Below are 22,439 nucleotides of genomic sequence, written 5' to 3' on the forward strand. Positions count from 1 at the left end.
ACTAGATTTCTAGGAATCTATCCTCCTCAAGAAAACCTCATGGTGAATAAACATATGCATACAGCATTATTACTAGTAGTGAAACAAAATATTATTCAACATGGGAATGATTTAAGAAAACACACACACACACACACACACACCCCTAGGCCTTTATGTTATACAAAGATATGTATGTGCGCTAACAAATACAAATATGAAACCCCAAACCAAAGCCTAAGACTAATTCAGTGGATCTTTTCTTCCTCTCCCAAGAGTATAATTTTTACTCTTAAGAGAGAAAAAAAAGTGGAAGGGCAGAGCAACATTCGCAAATGGCCAAAGGACTCCTGGAAACCATAATGGGTAATTTCATCTTAAATTGCTTGCACTGCAGTCATGGCAAATACTTCATCTTCTCAAACTTTAAAAAACAAATCTGCCCTACACACAAAAACCGTGTGTGTGTGTGTGTGTGTGTGTGTGTGTGTGAGAGAGAGAGAGAGAGAGTGAGAGACAGAGAGAGAGAATGAAGAAGAGGGTCTGAAGTTTCATTCATGGGTTTGGATTGAAGCCAGGGCAGATAATTTTTAAAAAGCTAGAATATAAAGAGAAATGAAGAAAATCAAAAGACGCAAGAAAGAGCCATGAAAATTGTAAGCCTATCAGTAAATAATTCTCAGAAATCTTGGAGGTGGCATGTTCTCACCACACACCAATAATAGGAGTTCAAGAATATCTGTTCTAGATCATAAAGAGCAGAGGTGTCCTAGCTGGCCTGCAGGTTACATACATTTACAAACATAATGACATAATGTTTACATTCATTGTAAAAAAATTACAGAAGGAATGTGTGCTAGTGTTTTAATCCATTCTTACAGTGCTATAAAGAACTACCTGAGACTGGGTAATTTATGAAGAAAAGAGGTTTAATTGACTCACAGTTCTGCAGGTTGTACAGGAAGCATGGCTGGGGGGCCTCAGGAAACATAATCATGGCAGAAGGCAAAGGGGAAGCAAGCACATCTTTACATGATGGCAGAAGAGAGAGAGAGAGAGTGAAGGTGGAAGTGTCACATATTTTTAAACTATCAGATCTCATGAGAACTCACTCACTATGACAAGAACAGCAAGGAAAAAAATCCACCCCTATGATCTAATCACCTTTCATCAATCCCTTCCCAACACCGGGAATTACAATTCAGCATAACATCTGGGTGGGGACACAGAGCCAAACCATATCAGCTAGTACACAAAATATACATAATAAATTGAAAAAGCCTCTTTTCACTGGGGAAGTCCCTTTGAGTAGAACATTGCAGAGTTCTAGAGACACAGTCATCGATACAGAGAGACATTGAATTGAACTGTTATTAGGACTATGGATGCTTTGTGGCTCTCCAGGAACAGTCTACTCTGCCTGGCTGGCTTGAATATAGCAAAAAGTGGCATACTGGCTGTCTGTATTTGGATAGATAAAATGAGTATAATTGTTTATATTCATTGACCAAATTTAGTAGACTTTTAAAATATAACTAGGTTTGTGGATCCAGCTGAACCACAGAATGAAGAACTGTATCTGTGTAGAAGCTGAGATCAATGAGTAAAATATTTTTTGTAGAAATTGAGAGAAAGACTAGTCCAGTTGATTCAAAGCGTGTAAGTATTCAACTTGGAAACTAAGTAGAGAACTGGCTTCTTGTTTCTTAGTAAGACTTAGGACACACTCAAGTTTGACCAGAGATAACATGTGTTAGAAACCTAAGAGACTAAAGACATCACAGATGATGAAAATGCATCTGACAAAGGCATCTATAAAGACAAACACAGGGATAGAAGCAAGAGACACTTTGTTGTTACTACCCATTGTCTCACCACATCAGACATTACTATTGGATCCCAGCACTATTTCAAGTGCTGAACCAGCTAAAATTCACAATCCTTTTTTTTTTTTTTTTTTGAGATGGAGTCTTGCTCTGTCACCCAGGCTGGAATGCAGTGGCATGATTTCAGCTCACAGCAACCTCTGCCTCCTCAGTTCAAGTGATTCTCCTGCCTCAGCCTCCAGGGTAGCTGGGATTACAGGTACATGCCACGTCGCCTGACTAATTTTTGCATTTTTAGTAGAGACAAGGTTTCACCATGTTGGCCAGGCTGATCTCCAACTCCTGACCTCAGGTGATCCACCCACCTTGACCTCCCAAAGTGCTGGGATTATAGGCGTGAGCCACCATGCCTGGCCTCACAATCCTTCTTAATATAACAGTCCAAGCAGCAACCACCAGCAGATCAGAGTTAACACAAGAGATCAAATATGTTACCACCCAGGTGATTGGACACAGACATGTAGAAACAAGCTCTCTCAAAGATATCTCCTTGCCAACACAGAATTCAATATGTACATTTGGCCAGGGTGTGGATTACACATGTAGTTCGTAGCCTGAGTGATAAAATAAATTCCTGTCAATCACTTTCTGCCATCAAGTGGTACAGAACAGAGGTGAAAAATTTATGTACTCACAGCTTTAGCCAGGAAAGAATACACCTCAGTCTTCAAATTTTAGCACTAAAACAGAAAACCCTAGTCATTATGTAGAAATACACAATGCTGGCAAGAATATAGAAGACTTTATTCCAACTCTTTACTTCCTCTTTATTGCTTCTCCCAAAAAAATTCAAAGCAGGGATTACCAGCTCCCCTGACAAACATGTCAGCCCACTCCACTCCTAATCTTACCAAGAACAGAAATCTCGTGCCACACAGTATTCTGCAGAGGGGGCAGAATTTCTGCTCAAGAGCTCAGAAGAGCCAAGAATTGCATTCTTCCTAGAGAAGGCTCTTGCAAAGTTTCTGCTGAATTGAGCTTTACATGCGGGTGGAAAACCTACTGTAAGGGATGTGGTTGCATTAATTATAAGATTTCAATTTGACAGTTTAATTAGGAAAAGGAGAGTTAGTGTAGGGCTTGCAGAATTCATGATGAATCACATACTCCAACAGACTTCATTTTCATATTTCAATTACACACATTTCTAACTGATGAACAGCAACATAGCATTTTCTGTTTAATAAATGTGATATCTGTTGGAATTGATAACATTAGTTCAGTAATTACTGAGCCATTATTGTCAGGCTTTTAAAAAATATGGAAAGAGGCCTTAGTTATTAAAGTTTAGCAACGACACAAAACTACATTTTGAAATGTTTCTACTAAAGAGCTTTTTAACAGCGCATTAGCTATCCCTTATAGATAGAAGGGTAAAATTCAACAGCAGGTATTTGCATGAGATCAATTTTGATCTAAGCACACCTTATTTGATTCCCAGACACACCACTGCAGTTATAATGTTCTTTCTACATCTTTATTCAGAATTCAGACCAAAAAACAGGGGAGTAGGACTCAATTGGTTGAATAACATAATTTAGTACAGGATCATGCTAAGATTCTGATATTTGCTTGAAATGATTATAATAAAATGTAAAAAAAAAAACATTTTTTATAAATCTAAAGACAAGTGTGGATTCCAAGAGGAATAAGCTTTAAGTAACTCAGTCAAAACACGTACAAACTTATAAGTTTTTTTCCCGGAGTGCTTGCTTTGAGTTCTGGGAACCAATGTTGAAAGCTGTATGTGCTCATAGATGCATTATTGTCTTTGCATGGGTTATTACCAAACAGAAGTTCATTAAATCAAATACAGATGTCAGCTTCCTCCGGGACTAGGAAAAAGATCACGCCCTACAGTAAACACAACTGCATACAATGGATGTGAAGCACACTTCTGTTGTTTTAATTACTTCAAAATTTGTTCATAATGATCTTTTCGTAAACAATATCTTGAGTTCTATCCACCTGAACGATGAGCTACATGTTTACTCACATACCAGGAAAGTCCTAATGGTAATTTGCTTAGGGAAGCACATTCATATGTTTGTGTATGTTATGTATATTTGCATAGGTATCACAAATATTTCTAAACATTCTTGTCACAGAAGACAGAGTTTAAAAATAGTCTTGCAACATAATGTCACTTACTGCATGTTAGAATTGTACACATAAACGGTTTGTGTCTTACATTCTCAAAAAATAAGTCATACTTCTTTCCATTATTGGTAACTCACTTCCATTAGCTTCCAGGAGACCTTGGTAGTACTGAACATTTTATTGATTGTTTCAGAATGTTAAATAAGATAATGACCACAAAGAGATTAGCATAGTGCCCAGCACATTGCTCAATAAATGGTAGCTATGATTACCATTAGCAAACCTGAGATTCTGGTACAAAAATTAAATAAAACAAAAGTATAAACCCACAAAAATGATAATGAAACCAGACAGGTTTGAGATTTATTTCAAATTTAAAAAGAAAAATTGTAAAGGAATCACATGTCTATCCCCAAATGGCACACTAGCAAGAAAATATTTAAATATAGCTTCTTAAATCCTGACTTGACACAAATTACAGCTTGAAAAGTTGACATTTTCAGTATTTAGAATTGCTCTGCCCAGCCACGTAGTGGCAATATACAGACACAAACAAGAGAATCAGAAAAGAATACAGTTTAAGAGCTAGAGATTTCCACTTTCTCTCATTTTATAAATAACTGAAACCCAGAAAAACGAATCTTTTGCATAATCACAACAGCTAAGAGTATCAGACTAGACAGTATTTTAGCATAGTGAGTTATCCACTTTAGTCACAGTTGTCAAAGTATCACACAGAACCCTTGGACAACCAAAACCATTTCAGGGAGTGCATAAGGTCAAAACTAGTTTTCTAATAATCTTAAGACATTATTTTTTTATTCCTTCTATTGATATTTACACTTACGGTTCAAAAGAAATGGTGTTTAAAACTTTTGGCAACTTGGAATAAAGCCGGTGGCACCAAACTGTACAAGTAGTCATTGCATTTTTCACTGCCACACTCTCACTACGGAAGGCAAATAAACTAAAAAGCCATTGTCATTACATTCCCACCCTTCAGTCTGCATGTTTTCAATATTCTGCATGACAAAATGGGAAGTACACTTAAAGCACTTCTGCATATTGAAGGGCACTGGTTGTCTCCAGGGAAAGCACTATGTGATTGTTTGAATTTCCTCTCACCTAACCACTTTCCTTCATGAAACAGAATTTTTACTTGAAATAACAAACTCTGATTATCCAGATTTGCTTATTTGGAAGACATTTTCTTGAAAAATGACAGATGTGACCCTGTCACACCAGGAAAAATACCTGGGCAGTCTTTTTGTTTTTTGTTTTTTCCAAATGCAAAATTTAAACTTTCAGGCAGAAATTAGAATTTTAGAAAATCTTTCATGGTGACAGTTTCCCAATATTTAAAAAATTTTTTGATAAATTGTTGGTCATATTAATGAATGTGATTTATTGATATTGTATAATGAAATGTGCCAAATTTTGGTAGAAATGCATATCTTAGCCAATAATTTCCAAATCTTGAATATATAATGCTATAAAATCATGCAAGGACAAAAGATAAATTTAAAGTATAAGATAGATCAATGGATTTTAATGTACAGAGTATGAGAAGTTCTTGCAATGGTTTCAGATTCTACCTTTAAAAATTATTACCACGTGTTGAGTTTTGGAATAGTATCAAAGAAGAATATCCATAATAATCTGAAAATGTGATTAAAATATCCTTCCCTTTTCTAATTATGTATGTGTATGAGACTAGATTTTTTCATATTCTTTAACCAAAACAATGTATAACAACAGACTGAATGCAGAAATAGATATGAGAATCCATCTCTTTTCTATTAAACCATACATTAAAGATATTTATAAATATGTAGAACAATGCAATTCTTTGTATTAAATGTTTTTGAAAATATACATATATTTCAAAAAATATGTTACTTTGTATTTACATACAGTAGTAACTTTAAAATTATTTTTAAATGAATTAATACTTTAAAACTTCCCTAACTTTAACTTCGCATATGCTATATATTTGTATATATTACTCAAGAAAAAGGTGTTTTGGTCCTAAATAATTTTTAAGAGTGTAAAAGCGTTCTGAGTCCTAAAAGGATTTTTTTTTTTTTTTTTTTTGAGAGGAGTCTCGCTCTGTCGCCCAGGCTGGAGTGCAGTGGCACGATCTCTGCTCACTGCAAACTCCACCTCCCAGGTTCACACCATTCTCCTGCCTCAGCCTCCCAAGTAGCTGGGACTACAGATGCCCGCCACCACGCTTGGCTAATTTTTTGTATTTTTAGTAGAGACGGGGTTTCACCATGTTAGCCAGGATGGTCTCGATCTCCTGACTTCGTGATTCACCTGCCTCAGCCTCCCAAAGTGCTGAGATTACAGGCGTGAGCCACCGCGCCCAGCCCTGAGTCCTAAAAGTTTGAGAACCATTGTACTATATTATCTAATGGAGATGACAAATGGATTTCAGGTAGTATACAATCTTGGATCAATTGGTGTGATCTGGATTTGGTAGGGAAGAACTTGGAAGCCATGTTTTGAGTTATGAAGACAGAAAATGAGAAAATTTGGTATTGAAGCCACATTTTACTCAGGAACACACTGTGGGACATTACAGATTTTTCAGGATAATTCAATATCCTACCCATATTCCTCCTTCCTCATAGTGCCAAGCAAAGTAGAAGACTAGTAAATGTTTATGCGTTTAACTGAGTCTCATTTTTAAAATCATGCCAATAACTTTTTTCACAAATGCTGAAACAAGGTAGGGGGATAATGGTTATTATTCTAGGAAGCAAGTGTCAAAAAAAAAGTCTTAAGGTAGAGAGAATAAGAAGTATAATTACATAGGTTGCATTATTTTTAAGGGAACAGAATAAATTCCTTTCTATAAATAAAACATTTTCCCCTCATAGTTACTACCTGAATTCACTTTTACAAATAGTGATATGGCCTTTTGTTCTACCATGAAAATGTCAAAATACAAATAGTCAAAGGAAATATAGCATTCACAATTTATTCAAATTCACAATAAATTAAAAATGATTGATATTATCTAGGTTTTGAAGTGACATAATTAAATGGAAATAATAGGGTAGTAGACCTCAGATGAAAGACATGCAGCAGATGGTGTGAGGAGACACTAAGTGTAAAAATTGGAGGTTCAAAAGAAAACTTTATTTTATAATTTGATGTAAAGCCAGTCATGTTTTGGGATTCCTGTAGAACCAAAAAACTTAAAAACTAAAAAATTTGAATTATGTATTTTTCAGCCCATACACAATACTGTACTACATAGAATGAAAATCTACTAAATAAAAATCATAATTGGCCCAGAAACTAAATCTAGACTTTGGCCTACTGGACTCCTACATGACATTTAACACACTATCAAGTCACTGGTGTGCATGTCCTGTATGCAGACTTTCAACAAGATTTCCTTCTTGCAATGGAAGGAAAGAAGGCAGAACTTTAAATAATCCGTGATGGCTCAGCATAATGGAAAAAGTACTAGAGTAGAAATAAGTTAACTTGGGTTCAACCCAACCCTCATAATTGTTATCTCTGTGACTTTGGATGAGTGTTTTGTGCTCTGTGGGACTCAGTTTTCCCGTAAGAAAAAGGATCTAATGATCTTTTTTTGAAATATAAAATGCAATAGTCTTAAATTTAATTATTTAGATAGGAAATTAAAATTGCTGTCACAGACATTATTTTTAGCATGTCTCATTGGAATTTTGTAGAACAATATTTCCTTCAAGGAAAATCAGAATACAGAATATTAAAAGCATTTTAATGAGACAAATTATATGAGGAGAAAAATCTATATTTAAGCAACTCTTTTGTTTATCTCAATTTTTCATTACTAGTTAAGAACATATATTCTTTCATCAGCTTTCTCCAGCAATGCCCAAAGGACTACTACCTGAATGATATAAAAAATGTTTTAAAGACTTTAAAATGGGGATTTGTTTCTATCAAAATCCATCTCTAGCCATTTCCTGAGGGAATTTTAAGAGTTCAAGATGTCAAAATCCTTTATTTCCCAGCCATTATACAAAATATGTAACTGTACAGAATGAAAACTTACTCTTCTCCTTTTTTTTTATTTTTTATTTTTATTTTTTTAATTTGAGATGGAGTCTCGCTCTGTCGCCCAGGCTGGAGTACAGTGGCGCGATCTCTGCTCACTGCAAGCTCCGCCTCCTGGGTTCACGCCATTCTCCTGCCTCAGCCTCCCGAGTAGCTGGGACTACAGGCGCCCGCCACCACGCCCGTATTTTTAGTAGAGACAGGATTTCACAGTGTTAGCCAGGATGGTCTCCATCTCCTGACCTCATGATCCACCCGCCTTGGCCTCCCAAAATGCTGGGATTACAGACGCGAGCCACTGCGCCCGGCCCTTTTTCTCCTTTTAAATTACTTCAAGAAATGTTGAAAATAAATTTTAAATGTGGTAGTGTTTGTCATTTTAAGTCTGTTGACAACTATGTTTGGTCACATTTTCCCCCCAGTGTTTGTTGGAATAGAATTCCAATTCTAGAGTCACTTTAGAGTGGAAAGAGCAATTTTTTAAATATAAAAGTTAATACCAAATGCTTAACTCTCAATAGCTGTTAAAATCTCCTTCCTTTTTAAAGAATGTGCTGTATCAATATAGCTTCAATATTCTTTACCAATAACAACTACATGCAAGGTTTCACTAGACCACCAAAATCAGCAGTCACCTAAATTCTCTACCTGGGCTAAGTGTGTCAGTAACTAGCTCTAATCCTCCCACTTACTTTCAACTTTTTCTTTTCATTTGGAACTCTGACATACATTGATATATGTATGATTTTTTTCTTAAGCCCTTAGAAAAAACTAACAACAGGTAATTAAACACCAAATAACAGGAAATGGCCATCAGATTATCCCCTGATTACGGTAGCTTTATTTGGAGAAACTTTCCCTCTTACTTGCCAAAGGCTGTATAGCTAATAGGATTATTGATGTGGAACAGGAAATGGAGAACAGTTGTCAAGGTGGGGCATTTTTTTTTAACCCAGGTAATCAACAAAGATTCATATGTTGGTCATGTTGGTCTTCATACAGAATAGTTCACAATAAGAATACTTCAGATTATAACATTTGCTCTGCATGCAGTAGTACAGACAGGCCATTGCCTCTGAGCCGATGATCCCATCACTCACCTTGGGCAGAGGGCAGAGGGATGACTTTGAGAAGATAAAGTCTGGATCTGGGCTGGTTACCACCTGTTCTGGGTAGCCTGCTTGCTCTGACCAGTCTATACATTAATTCATACACATAATAATGAACATAATGGTCTCCAGTCTTAATTTGTTTCACGCTACTGTTTTCTCCCCTCACTTTATTGAAGTATAATTGACAAATAAAAACTGTATATATTTAAGCTGTAGAATATGGTTGTTTTGACACACTTACCTATTGTGAAGTGATTACCACAATCAAGCTAAAATTAACATATCCATCACCTCTCATAGTTACCATTTGTGTGTGTGTGTGTTGGGGGGTGTTATATGTGGTGAGAACACTTACAGTCTACTCTCCTAGCAAATTTCAAGTATACAATACATTATTATTAACTCCTGTCATCATGCTGTACATTAGATCTCTAGAACTTATTCATCTTGTAACTAAAAGTTTGTACTGGTTGACGCTGTTTTTCTAATGACGTTATTTTTCTAATGAAGTTTTAAATTATTTTTTAAATTCCAGGAAAAGTATTTGTAACAAATATAGAAGTTCTCTAAAGTTTTGCTGTCCTTTAAAATACAAGTCAAGGATCAATTATCAAAACAAAGTCATTCTGTTAATCAGTTTACAAAGGTGCGAATTGTTTGTCAGAATACAATGCCAGGGAGGCTGCTTTGTTTAATGACAACCCTAACAGCAAGAATCCCTGGGGCAGGAAGTAAGTAATCAAGAATCCATCTCTGAAACTTTTAAGAATGCTGGCAACAGTCTATTATAATGCATGGTTATGGGGAGACCTTGTACAGAGAACAATACACTGAAATAGACCAGACTTGTTACGAAACAATAAACTTAAATATAGCTTTGGACCTGACACAGCTAAGTAATTTTGCCTTCTAGGATCCAATTTAACACTCCGGGCTAAATATTTCAAACAGATTTCTTTTTTTTTTTTTTTTTTTTTTTTTTTTTTTGCTGTCCACATTGCATGCCTGAATGCATATATCATAATTACATTCTGGTGTGCAACTTCAGCAATGTGTGTAGGTCCACGCAGGGTCATGATGTCATTAAAACCCAACTAGAACTGCTGAGGAGATGTAAAGATTGTTTGATCAATCAGATATTTGAATGTATCGATGCACTCATCCTGTGTTAGAAGAGATAAAGGATATTAAAAATTTGTTATAATACATTCTGCAAATATAGCAACAAGATATTTATTGTATGCAAGTGAAATGTCAAATGAAGAGAGCCATATAATTTCAGAGGAAGGACAGGAGTGAAGCTGAACTACAGAATTGGGTTTGAACTGAGCTTCACAGGCTCAGTGAGGAAAAGTGGAGAGGGAGAGAATTGCATGTTACACAGCAGACAGCTTGGTCCACCACCTGAGCTGAAAATAGGGGTTCCTGAGAACGAGTAGTGGAAGATAAATCCAGAAAGGCAGGTTGAGAGCCAAGCTGGCCTTCCAAACAGGATTCTTATTTTTTCAGCAATGTCCCATGACTTTTGGAGAATGTTGTGAGGGTTACATGACGAGCATCATTTTCCCCAACATAGAGGTGGGGTCAGGAATGCTGGGAAGAGGTCAGGGTCACTCAGAGAGTGACACAGGGAATGGCAGAGAGTCCTGTTTCCCAGTCCAGCCATCTCGCAGCCAAGATATACTACAATCTCCCTCCTCTTTCCCAGGTTCCAAAGTACTGAAATGGAATGACCATGCCGAAATGCTGGAACTGCCCCTTATTTTTTCCTTTCCCTGTGACGAGAAAGAAAAGAGAGGAGGACTATTGAACTTTAAACTTCCTGATAAACTATAATGTGGGAAAGTGCCATTTTTAGGTTTACATGAAGGAGCTACCTCTGAGAATGGCCTCTTGGCCTGTGAAAAACTAGAAACATCCCAGGAAGTCACTGAAATGTTGTATTACTGTGAGAATTTGTATAAAAATAAACACTGGATTATTTCAGGCCTAGTCCCTTGAGAAAATGAGCCAGAATTACTCAGAACTACTAGCCTAATCTTGACAGAACAGAGGAAATTAGCAACTGAAGCCAGATTTTTTTCCCTTCTAAAAAAATGAAAAAAAAAAACAAACCCGCTATTTATGATATTTTGGAAAATGAAAAAAAAAATCAGGTTAACTCATGTGATTCCAAATGACCCTAAAATTAAGATGGCTGAGTTCTCTGATGAGAAAATGCAGTACAGATCATTGCCCCTTGGAAGGTGTCAGCTGGAAGCTACAAAGGCAGGAAAGCTTGAACCCACAGATTCAAAAAGTCACATAATTTAGCTGCCTATAAACCCTATTCTCTAGAGCTTGGTGGATTTTTTTAAGCTCTGCTCAAAAATTTTTTTTCCAAGAGACATAAAGATTTAAAAGCCAAAGGAAGCACATTCTATCACATGTCACTATGGGAACTGCTCCCAGGCATGCCCAACAAAGTGCTTCCTTTCCACTGAAAAATAATTTCCCATTGAATCTCTGGTTTGAAAGAACTCTACTCATTGAGAATGCCAAATCACTCCACTACTGAATTCATATTTGTAACAAGAATTCCTAAACAACAGCTCAGAGTCATTTATTGAAATGTTAAAGGTAATTTCCTCTTCTAGGCAATTTCTTCTTCATCCTCTATACTTTAGTTCTATCAATATGGCATATACACATTTGGTACCTTCTCCATGCCCAGAACTGTTCTTTCAACTGTAACAGTGTAAGCCACAAGCCTCTGCTCAAGGAATTAGGCCACACAGGCAGAGCTGTTGGATGCATAGTGTCCTGGGTTTTTTTTTTCTTTTTTTCTGGGGCCACAGAGATAATCCAGGGCCTTCCATGGATCCGAAAAGGCAGATAAAGTCAACATCATACCCCCTGTTTTTCCCTGCTAGCTGTGACCTTATAATTCTTAATTCAGACAGTGGAACAGCTGATTGCCAACTCTTTTCTTTGCAGGATAATCGGAGTGATATACACCCGTGGCTGCTGTTGTTCACCCTGTGTCACATGGATTCACTTCTTCATTTGTCCAGATGCAGCTACTCCAGGGTTCCAGTGGGCCTCACTTCCTGAAGAGAAACTTAGAAAAGGGAGGTTGCCAAAAAAAACTGTATTTCCCATCCCTGAGGTTATCTCTAGGCCATAAGTGGTATTCACTATCTCCTTCCTTCACCATCCATTCTAATTTCCCCTTGCCCTCATGGATCCCCTCTCCTGGAATGGTATCTTAATTGGTGGAATGACACAAAACATTCATTCTTAAAGGATCTGGGCCCTGATGACCACCCTTTTCTCAGGCTGGAGTTGCTACATTTATGCATTCACAGCCATAATTACACAAAGGAACATGCCAGGAAATGTCCAAATAGATCAACTGAGTGTATTCTGGTCTCCCTCAATGAATAACAGTAGTCCTGACTGCTCCTGCTATTCAAGTCAATCACTCCTGTAACATAGTAATTACTCTTCTAACCTGTTGGGTCCTGGATACAGGACATCCAAAGTGCTCAAGCAACAGCCAGAGATTGGATCTCAATGATATCCATGCTGTGTCACTAAGGAGAGTGTGCTATACTTAGGAACCAGGATCTCTACCCTAGAGAGCCCAGAGTGGAAAGGACAGGGAATGCAAAGTCCCCCAACAGGTCATTGGAAATGATGGCAAGTGGGACTACTTCTGCATCCAAACCTTGGTTCCTAGAACCATGAATTTCTCCATCAGACACAATGCCATAGAGCGGTATCTGATTTGCAGAATATACTACATCTTGGAGCAACGTGCCATATCCTTCCAGAGCATTACCCTTCACCAGGGCATTCATATGCATTAGTCAGGCCATTCTAACACTCTATTCATCTGGTAGCCTTTCCATGTTGTGGTATTTAGTGTACTCAGTAGGTCCCATGGTCGTTGTCCTGCTCCTACACTTCTTTAACTGTGAAGTGTGTTTTGCTGGGGGACTCTATGCACTATGGGATTCCATGCCTGTGGGTAAAGCACTCTGAATGTCTCTGGATGGTGGTGTCTTAAATATTATTTAGAAAGACAAACTCAGGTGTTTGAATATCTTAAATATCATAAGAAAGAGAAACTCATGTTCAAAACACATCTATTTCTGTGAGAAAAACAGCTGGGCCTTCTAGGACAGAGTGAGGCCAAATGTAGTCAACTTGCTACCAGTGGGTGGTTGGTCTCGTTAAGGAAGAGAAACATTTTCAGAGACTCAGCGTTGACGATAGCTGATCAATGCTGAGTCTCAGCCTTGGCAAATGAGAGTCATGCTGTTGGGCTTATGTGAACCTTCCATCTCTGCTGCTGAGTCCTTTCCAGTCATGTGTTCATTAAGCCAGTTCTGGGGTGGCTTATGACAAAGGCAGACTAATGTCTACCAAGTCATTCTTACCTACTTTGTAGTTCCGTGATTTTTCTACAATAATGCTTTCTGGTGGGTATTCACAAGCCATAGAAAGCTCTTCACACTTTGTGCCCACTCCCATGTGTTCATCCACATGCTTCTACCTCAGACATTCCTATCTTCAGTTTTCCAGGCCCCTGAGAAGCCAGCCAGGTTATTTGAATTGCTCATGACTCTGTATATATTCTCACTTCAAGCTACTTCTTCCACACAAAATAGCTGCACCACTTGAAACTCTGACATTGGAAAGATTTCTCTCACCATTGTCTGAGTGTAGCTTATAAAGCAACCACGTCTATTTTTGGTTTGACTCACATACTGAACCAACCCATCTGTAAGTTAAGCTTGGACTTGTTCTGCTTCTTCAGCAGTCAAGAAGGACACCTGCATTGCCCCTATGGTCATAGATGTTAGCTGAGGAAGGCTGTTGGTGCAACCCTGTGGCTGACATGAAAAGTCAATGACGTCTAAGCTACCTGCTCAGGCAGGTTCCTCATCCTCACTTGTCTGCTCAGGGTCAATGCAAATTAATCATTTATTATGATCAACCGATGCTGGTTTCACTCAATGCCTTGAGGGATCCAACAGAACCCAGCTAATATGAGTCTCTACAAGGGTCTAGTAACATCATAAGTTGTTTCTCAATAGGCAGATGCTACCCCTCTGTTGATGGCATAGCCTTTCTCTATAACCCTAGAGCCTTTGGTTCTCTAGAACCCTAGAGCCTTTGGGATGATTCTCCCAATGGGCTTGCCATAAGTTTTACACTGTACCTTTTCCCACCATTGACACCTCCAGCATCATAGGATCTGCTAAATAGCATACCCCAAGAAAACATTTGCTTGCCTTGCGTCTGAATCTGCCACATAGCCCTTTCCTGTTCCAGGCCCCACACAAAGCTATAAGTCTTCTGTATCATTTAGGATATCCGCTGAAACAATATGTCTAAGTATGGAAGATATTACCTCCAAAATGCAAAGAGGCTTACCAAATGTTATACCTTCTTTTTTAGTAGAGGATACATGCACCAATTTGTCTTTTATTTTAGATGAAAAACCTGGCATGCACTTGAACACTGAACCCCTAAAAACTACAAAAGTGTCGGGTCCCTGAATCTTCAAAAGGTGTATCTCCCAACCCCTGGGACACATGTGTCTTACCAAAACCTCCAGCATGCTAGCCACCTCTTGCTCATTCTTTTTTATCAGCATGGTATCATCAATTTAATAGATCAATATGATGCTCTGTGGGATGTCTAGATGGTCCAGATCTTTTCTGACTATCTTATGTGAGAGAGTTGAAGCATTAACACATACCTAGGGCAAAATATTAAGTGTATATTATTGTCCTTTCCTTGTGAATGCAAATTATTTCAGATCCTTTTATTCTAATTGCAATAAAAAGAATGAGTTTGCTGTCTCAAAGCCTCATGCCATATGCCCAAGAATTCATTAATCTATTCTAGCAAAGATATTATGTCCAACACAGCAGCTGCAATCAAGAATATTACTTGGTTGAGTTTATAGTAGTCTATAGACATTCTTAAGGGTCTATTTGGTTTCTGTAGGGACTAGACTTGTTAATTAAATAGAGGAATGATAGACAGCACCATTCCTGCATCCTTAAGGTTCTTGAGGGTGATTCTAATCTCTTCTATCCCTCCCAGAGTCAATACTATTTTTTATTTACTCTCTTGGTTGAAAGAGGAGGCAATCCCAAAAGCTTCTACTTGGCATTCTCTGATAGCTCTTACTCCACAGGCCAAAAATTCAACTGGGGTTATTCCAACTGCTGAGTATTTCAATTTTACACTTGGGAATTGAAGAAATGACATTTGGGTGAACCTACTCTAAGAATTTACCCAAGACTCCATTGATTATTTGGCCCATGTATTCCCTGAACTTGAACAGGGACATGATAATGCTTCAGATCTCCAGGTATTAATGTCAGTTGAGACCCTATGTGCAACAGCTCTGAGAATATCTGGCATACCTTTTTCTCCAGTGTATGGGCACCAATGTAAATACTCATAGATCCATTTGGGGAAATATCAGAGGAATCATACAGTAAATACATGACATTGTAATACCACGTGTTCTCTGGGGGATCTAGCCATCACATCAGTTATTGGATTCTGTGTCAAAAAACTGACTCAGGTCTTGAAACTGGACAAGACAATGTGACTTCCTTTTGGGGCAACCACCCTCAAATGCCTGCTCATCTGTCCTTGTCTTCTTTTTATTGTGTATGTTAAGTAACACACAAAATATCTGTCTATTTTTGACCTAGGAGTACCATGTTCTATTAGCCACCAAACTGCCCTGTGGACAGCCTTCTTGGCTGTTCCTTGGACTTTGCCAATTCTTAAAATAATAGCAATCCCCTGGCTTTTAATGCTTAAATGATGACATATCAGCTCCATTTCTTCAGAGCCTCATCATTCCCATGAGCTTGTGAAGATACCAGCTTTGTGACTGCTACCCCTGAGAGTTATTCTAACAATAAGTTTTCCCTTTTCTCTGGTATCCTTGGCAGGGTGTTAAATCCCATGTGCAGATAAAATGCCCTTAAGTAAATGAACTCTTGCCCATGCAGTCTTATGTTCCAGCTCTCTTGATCAAACATCCTCAAAATCCAATCCCATGACTCCCATCAGTACATGCTAGCTAATCCTTGCAGCTTCCTCAATGTCTGCTATAAGTATGCCCTTTACTCTGATCCTCAAATTCACAAAGCATCTTTTATTTGCCCTCAATCCCATTAAGATCAAGCCCTAACTCATATGCTTACAATAAAGAGCATAGCCATACATTTATGTTACAAAAGTGTTTAATTTTAATAAAACAATTTATATCTGTTCAGATTCTTTAGCGCAGGAGGTAGAAACTCCCATAGTTGTCCTTAGGTTTTGATTCGCCTTAAGCTGAGTTTCCCTCAGAACCACAAAATGGATGCCAGTGGCAACTGGGCCACTAGTTTAGAAGGGGACAGAGCAAGCATTTCTTTCCTCCAAGCAGAAATAAAATCTCTCCTCTCTGGTGTGATTGAGGCAATATGGCCCATACGCCACTGCTGGCACTAGACCATAAGAGTCACTGGGGATACTGCAGCCTGATTGGCTCTGTCTTGACTAACTCATTAACCCCATTCATAATACATAGGAATTTTTGTCTTCTGGTATATTTGCTTTTGTTTATTTGTGATATTTTTGTTTTGTTTTATTTTGTTCTGCGCTGTTTTTACAGCTATAACCCCAGCACATAAAATAGTGCCTGGTCATAATTGGTACACAGTAAATATTTGTTGAACAAATGAATGAACTGAGTAATTAGGATGACCTTCTGAAGGTGAGGATAGGGTGGATTTCTGAGCAGAATTGAGGAAACTATCAGGAAGGAGAAATACACTAGGCAATATCATCTCCCTCTCTATTTTAAAGCAGACATAGTGTAAGCAGTTCTCTCTCAAGCTGTGGGCTGCCACATTGTGATGGTTAATTTTTTTGTGTGTCAGCATAACTGGGCTAAGGGATGCCCACCTAGCTGGTCAAGCATCATTTCTATGTATGCCTGTCAGGGTGTTTCCAGATGAAATTGGCATTTGAATTAGTAGACTGAATAAAGAAGATTGCTTCACCAATGTGGGCAGGTATCATCCAATCCTTTAATGCCTCAAATAGAACAAAAAGGCAGATGAAGAGTGAATTCACTTTCTCTTCCTGAAATGGGACATCCATCTTCTCCTGCCCTTGGGCAATGGAGCTCCTAGTTCTCCAGCCTTTGGACTTTGACTTGGACTTATACCAATGGTTTCCCTTATTCTCAGCCCTTTGTACTTGAACTGAATTACACACTAGCTTTCCTAATTCTTCAGCTTGCACATGGCATATTGTAGGACTTACCAGCCTCCATAACTGCATGAGCCATTTCCCATAATAAATTTCCTGTTACATAACTATGTTACCCTAGTTCTGTTTCTTTGGAGACCCTGACTGAAACACACATAAGTATTTCAATAGAAGAAAACACCTTTCAATTGATATGTAGGATTAATCAAACAAATGCTCTTTCTCCCTGAAAGTGTGTTTGGCCTCAGTTTGGAAATGTTTACTTCTCTTGGTATTAATAAAAGTTAAGGCATTTTTCTCTATGTTAAAGAATAGTACTTTAAAATGTTCTTAAGGAGATATTGTACTTTTAACACTACTACACACTCATATGTCTGATATTCAAAATAATCACTCTCAAGCAATATAATATCTAAAGTGAGAATTCAATATCTTCTGCCATTAACAACATCATTAATAACAAATGTCTGTTTAATTACTCTTGCTAAGATTTAAAAGGCCATTATTCTTGTAACTTGAGAAATTCATTAGCTGGACAAGGCTGCTTAATGCCAAATGCACTCTTTAAAGATGTAGTCCCCAATATTTGAAGGTATTTCTGACATTCATGCATTTGCATTACTTTAAAAAAGCACTATCCAACTGTGCTGAAGATCATGCTGTGACAATAAGCAAGCACTGTAACATTTCAAAATCAGAAATGAAGCTACAAGACATTTTACAATATCATACAGAGTCTGTTCTTTGGAATATTTAAACTCCACACACTGAGCCTATTATTCATCATTCACCTCTCACTAATTCTGTGCTCAAATGAGTCTTGTACCAACACAGTGCATCCTAAAGTACACTTAATATTCATAGGCACCTCCTCCAAAGGGATTCAGAGCCATAACTTAAGATCTCTGCAAGTCAATTTTAAAGTCTGAGACTTCAAGGAATTTAGACCCATTAAATGAAAATTACAAGATGGGATTTTAGAACAACATCATTCTTAATCCACTGTTTCAGCTCAATATATTTTTAGCACAGAAACCTGCTTAACATTTAGTAAGAATTAGATCAGTGACAGTGTACTCACAGAAAGCAATTTAAATTGCTTCAATGATAATGGTTATATACCATGTGTTGTATCATTCTTTCACTCTTTTGCCACTGTAAACCATAAAGCAGAGTCATAAAACAAGCTATAATGAACCACTTTGCCTTGCTTCTGAAGTGCATCTACTCACTGAACCTGATTGCATTTTGCACTGTCATAGGTTGGGCTTTGAGAGATAAGATTTCAAAACCAGAGGGACAGAAAGAACTACAAAGTTCAAGCCAATGAAGGTGAATTACTATCTGGGAGAAAGTTTCTGCTCATAAAGAGGAAGTACGCGTCTTGCAATGAGAGAATGTTCTCCCTTTTTCCTTTCTTCCTCCAGTAATATAAATTGGTTACCTCCTCAGTGTTGGGAACTATGCTACAGCCTACCCAGAGTTTAATAAGACATGATGTCTACCATCCAGTAGCTCTTACCACCTGTTTGAGGCTGCTAAACCTGTTGACCGGTGGACCCAATCCTGTTGCAGGTGCTGTGCTAGATGTTTGTGCAGAATGTAGTAAGACACAAAAAGGGAGTGGGAGGTTCTTTAGAGGCAGTAAAGGCATATGAAAATCCATTTGAGCTTTGATGGATCTTGAAGGACAACTAGAGCCTTGGTCATTTCTCTTTACTTGTCTTTCATGTGATAGGGCAAGGTGGGTGTTAATAGTCTGTACCAGCCTCTAGCTTTAGTCAGTGAGCTTGACATCTGTTCCTTTCTCCTATGCATGTGACTACAGTTTTTCTTGTTTGGTCTGTTTATTTGTTTGTCTCCATCTCTCTGGAGAGGCACTGGAAATGGGCTCATGGCTTCAGCACCATTTGCCACATTGCTTCTTGGGATGCTTACCTTTAGAAAAGGCAATGTCTTCTAAATTTTGTCTGATCAATTTTTATCTATCATTGCTCTCTGTTGGGATGCACTGGTGCTCAAAGTATAAACGTACAAGGATGATAACCAAAAGCTAGAGGTTTAATTTTTCTTCATTTCTTGACATGAAAATGCAGTGCTTAACTGATTTTAAGTACTTGGGATGATTAAGTTCATTGATGGTGCTGTAACAATTTGTGATAGTCAAGTGAAAGTGACACATATTTGATTATGCAGAAAATAAGGACAGCTCACTTTAAGGGGAAATTCTCTGTTAAAATTAGCCATCAATAAATAAAGTGTTTTTCTACTTGCTAAATTCTCTGATAGTGAATGTGGGAAAATCAAAGTTCAATGTCATTAACTAAGAAAGTCGATAAATATACCTATTTTAGAAAGATTATTTTGATTACATGACCTGTTATCTCTAAGATTTTTATGATTTTATACAACATTATTGTTTTAGACAAAGCAATAATCTTTTTGGTCTTTAAAAATTTGAAGGCAGCAATATTCTGTTTTTCATGAAGATAAAATGATGGTATCAAGAACAATTGCATTAAAGTTGGCATGTTTTCTTGCTTGGAACTTTTTACCAAATTAATACCTCTGAATTTTGATGAATAAAAGTATTGTGGGAACAAAACAAAAATACTAGATAGCATCCTCATCTGCATCAATGACATTCTTGTCAACACATGCAGAGTGTCTTACTTGATAACATGAATTGCTCTTTGACCCTGGCTGGAGCTTAGTGTCTGAATTTAGCTGTGCTATCTGTTTCTGAAAGAAGTGAAAGAAATAACAGGTAGAGTTTTATCTAGGAAGACTCTTTAAGTGTTAGCATTCTGGTAGGGAAAAAGGCCAGGATTCTATGGCTGTGGAATCCCTGGGGTTTTTAAAGATTGCAGAACAATCACAGTTAGTCCCCTAGGGCTGGAACACGGTCTGCATATTATAGTTCTGGTATCTGAGCAGTATCCCTGGCTCAGCTTGAGCCTTTAGATACCTAAGCCAGACTTCAGCTTGGCCCTGCCTTGTTCTACCTTATGTCATCATTTTTGAGGCTTCTGGTAAAGGAAATCACATATAATTTTTCACACAATGAAAACTTCATAAAATGCATTAAAATAATTCAAACATGCCACATGTTTCCTGGAGAACCTTTCTTTACTCTGCTACATCTTTACCACCCATAGCCCTTTGAGCTTGTTCCATGGAGTACAAAAGGATCTTCTCGCCAAACTCATTTGATCTTATCATCAGAAACAGCGTTTTAGTCTTCATGACTGGGGATTTTATCATGCATGCTTTTTCTCATACACATATACAAACACATGCACATAGATATTCTAAACTTGAGTTTGCATTTCCATGGGAACTAAATAGACATTTATAGTACAGATAAAAATGAAAGGGGAAAGGCATTTTTTTCTTCTATAAAAGAATCATTTTTATTCTGTGAAACTCTATTGGGAAATTTTAAAAGGTAAGACTGTAACTCCTTAAGTGGAAAAAAAAAGCCTGTTTTTGCTATGAACATTAAAATTCACATAAAATTGGTCGAAAGTCTAGCCTAGGATAGAAAATGTGTGTGTGTGCATATTAAGAGAAAGACATATATAGATACAGGTATATATATACACACACACACACACACACACACACACACATGTATATATATAATTTTCCAAGTAATTTAATAATGGTATAGTTTTTAACTTTTAAAAATCCATGAGTATAAAATATATAAAATATTTTACATGGAAATTGATTTTCAGTGAAGGTGACTAGGCTTTAATTTCATGAAATAACACAAGGAACTGGCTTCACAAATAGGACAGGAATTTCTCATTTGATAAATCAGTTTGAATTTGATTATTTGGTATGTAGGTTGAAAGATCTTGGAGAAAATTTTGACTCAGAGTCACAGCTTTGTATTCAAGATAAAGTAATAGTAAGAGGATAGAAAGAAACATTTGATTTCTAGTATAGTTCTATTGGAAAACCTTTTAAGCTACCTTAATGAGAAGAAGAGGTCATTTAATATGAGGATAAAGGAACTCAAGAATAGGAATACAGCTGAACTTCAGAAAGAAATACACTGAAATCCAGAGCCAAAGGGTCATACATAATTTGAGAACTCTTCTCTCCTAATCTCTTATTATCCACTCCTATTATTACCTAGATATATATTCTTGTTGTGATCTCGGTCTAGCCCAACCCTTTCTGCTTCCTAAGCCACTTAAAAAGATCCTTCAAGTTCTTGATTTTCTAAAACAGCAGTTAGAGTGGAGCTAAAATGTATTATTAATAATACAAGTTTATATTTTCAGGTAAATACTGATTTCCCAGTTTGGGTAAAATATTTAACTTTGGACAAATCAAGTGTGGCAAGGTGAAAAGAATCACATTTTATGCACATTGTTGCCCTGTTACTAGGCAGACTGAAGGGGAATAGTAGTCCTTAGAAAATGAGCAGGCAATAAGTTGAGCTACACTTACTGTGTACCAGGCAGATTTCAAAGCCTATATGAAACCCTTCCTCCACCTGATGGTTTTTCTCTATCTTCCCTGGTAGCTGAAAACAAAAGACATAAACTCTTGAAAGCTCTATGGCACTGCCCATCACCTGAGAAACCCAGTACTTACCTTGGTCAATGTAGGGCAGGATTATATCCTCCTACTGATACTACAACTGATACTCTCATGAAGGCGCCACCTCCTGGCTGGAGGCCAACTAACTGGAGCCACTACAGTAACTCATAACAGGATAACTGCTCCAAAGAAGGAAAAAACAATAGCCAGTTTCACCACCTTCAACACACTGACTAACCAGAGGTCCTGAGTCTGTCCACATGACAACTTCATTGCTAGCATTTGAGAAAACCAGTGCGCTAAACAAAACCACAACCAGTGCACTAAACAAAACTGCAACCAAGGATTCCCACAGAGTCCACTTCACTTGCCTGCCACCTCCATTGCAGCAGGTGCTGGTATCCATGGCTGGGAGACCTGAAGATGAATACCATCACAGGAACCTGCAAACACTTCCCAG

Source organism: Gorilla gorilla, chromosome 4 (genome assembly GCF_029281585.2).
Source record: "Gorilla gorilla gorilla isolate KB3781 chromosome 4, NHGRI_mGorGor1-v2.1_pri, whole genome shotgun sequence".
Taxonomy (NCBI): domain Eukaryota; kingdom Metazoa; phylum Chordata; class Mammalia; order Primates; family Hominidae; genus Gorilla; species Gorilla gorilla.